Here is a 2576-nt window from a genome sequence, read left to right as displayed (position 1 = left end):
ACCCCGACACCCTGACACCCTAACACCCTTACCCCCGACCCCCAACACCCTTACACCACACCCCGACCCACACCCCAACCCCGATCCCAACACCCTGACACCCCGACCCCGACACGACACCCCGGCACGATGATGTCTACCACACGACCTTCTTTTTGTAGACATTGTTGGGCCTACAAGTGCACAGGTTTGTAGGACAGTAGCAAACTTCCCTCAAGTGGATGACCTAAGGTTTATCACTCCGTAGGAGGTGTAGGCTGAAGATGGTCTCTCTCAAACAACCCAGCAACCAAATAAAAAAGAGTCTCTTGTGTCCCCAACACACCCAATACAATGGTAAATTGTATAGGTGCACTAGTTCGGCGAAGAGATGGTGATACAAGTGCAATATGGATGGTAGATATGAGTATTTGTAATCTGAAATTATAAAAACAGCAAGGTAACTAATGATAAATGTGAGCGTAAACTGTATTGCAATGATAGGAAACAAGGCCTAAGGTTCATACTTTCACTAGTGCAAGTTCTCTCAACAATGATAACATAGATAGATCATATAACAATCCCTCAACATGCAACAAAGAGTCACCCAAAGCCACTAATAGCGGAGAACAAACAAAGAGATTATGGTAGGGTTGAAACCACCTCAAAGTTATTCTTTCGGATCAATCTATTCAAGAGTTCGTACTAGAATAACACCTTAAGACACAAATCAACCAAAACCCTAATGTCACCTAGATACTCCATTGTCACCTCAAGTATCCGTGGGCATCATTATACGATATGCATCACACAATCTCAGATTCATCTATCCAACCAACACAAAGTACTTCAAAGAGTGCCCCAAAGTTTCTACCGGAGAGTCAACACAAAAACGTGTGCCAACCCATATGCATAAGTTCATGGGCGGAACCCGCAAGTTGATCACCAAAACATACATCAAGTGGCACATGATATCCCATTGTCACCACAGATAAGCACGGCAAGACATACATCAAGTGTTCTCAAATCCTTAAAGACTCAATCCAATAAGATAACTTCAAGAGGAAAACTCAATCCATTACAAGAGAGTAGAGGGGGAGAAACATCATAAGATCCAACTATAATAGCAAAGCTCACGATACATTAAGATTGTGCCATAGAGAGAACACAGAGAGAACACGAGAGAGAGAGAGAGAGATCAAACACATAGCTAATGGTACATACCCTCAGCCCCGAGGGTGAATTACTCCCTCCTCATCATGGATAGCGTCGGGATGATGAAGATGGCCACCGGTGAGGGATCCCCCCTCCGGCAGGGTGCCGGAACGGGCTCCCGAGAGGTTTTTGGTGGCTACAGAGGCTTGCGGTGGCGGAACTCCCGATCTATCTTGATATTCGATGTTTTTAGGGTATGTAGGCTTATATAGGCGAAAGAAGTCGACCGGGGGAGCCTTGAGGGGCCCACGAGAGGGTAGGGCGCGCCCAGGGGGGGTGGGCGCGCCCCCTATCTCGTGGCCTCCTCAATGCTCTTCTGACATGAACTCCAAGTTTCTCAGGTCATATTCTTCCTAAAAATCACGCTCCCGAAGGTTTCATTCTGTTTGGACTCCGTTTGATATTCCTTTTCTTCCAAATACTGAAACAGGCAAGAAAACAACAATAGGGGCTGGGCCTCCGGTTAATAGGTTAGTCCCAAAAGTAATATAAAAGTGTATAATAAAGCCCATAATCATTCAAAACAGATAATAAAATAGCATGAATGCTTCATAAATTATAGATACGTTGGAGACGTATCAACATCCCCAAGCTTAATTCCTACTCGTCCTCGAGTAGGTAAATGATAAAGAAAGAATTTATGAAGTGTGAATGCTATAAGGTGCACAAGTTTGATTAATGATAATTTCAATCACCTTTTCTAGCATGGTTATATGTCATAACAGTTGTTCATCTCATAAAACTTCTCAAGATCAGGTAACAAGCTATTCACATGTTAAAGCATAGACCATAAACTTTCTTGAAAACTAGCAAACTTCATTCTTAGTCATCAAACAATTGCAACTCATCTTATTTTCAGGAATAGCAAACTCCACATACTCAACTATCAAATAGTCTTCTACAATTGCTAACACTCACGCAATACTTGTGGTTATGAAGTCTTAATCGAACACTGAGAAAGATAGTGGCTTATAGTGTTGTCTCCCAACGTATTCACCTTTAGGTGATGTCAACAATAATAGTTCATGCTAACTTACATTCAATTGGATATATACATATATATATATATATATATATATATATATATATATATATATATATATATGGATCACCCCAACACAAAGTGCTTGCCAAAGGATAAAATGAAAAAGGGAAAGGTGAAGATCACCTTGACTCTTGCATAAAGTAAAAGACATAAGGCAAAAGATAGGCCCTTCGCAGAGGGAAGCAGAGGTTGTCATGCGCTTTTAGGGTTGGATACACAAAATCTTAATGCGAAAGAACGTCACTTTATATTGCCACTTGTATATGAACCTTTATTATGTAGTCCGTCGCTTTTCTTGCTTCCATAACAAGATCGTACAAAGCTTATTTTCTCCGCA

This window comes from Triticum dicoccoides, chromosome 1B, assembly GCF_002162155.2.
Source record: "Triticum dicoccoides isolate Atlit2015 ecotype Zavitan chromosome 1B, WEW_v2.0, whole genome shotgun sequence".
In the NCBI taxonomy this organism is placed as follows: Eukaryota; Viridiplantae; Streptophyta; class Magnoliopsida; order Poales; family Poaceae; genus Triticum; species Triticum dicoccoides.
Note: the sequence above shows the minus strand (reverse complement) of the source record.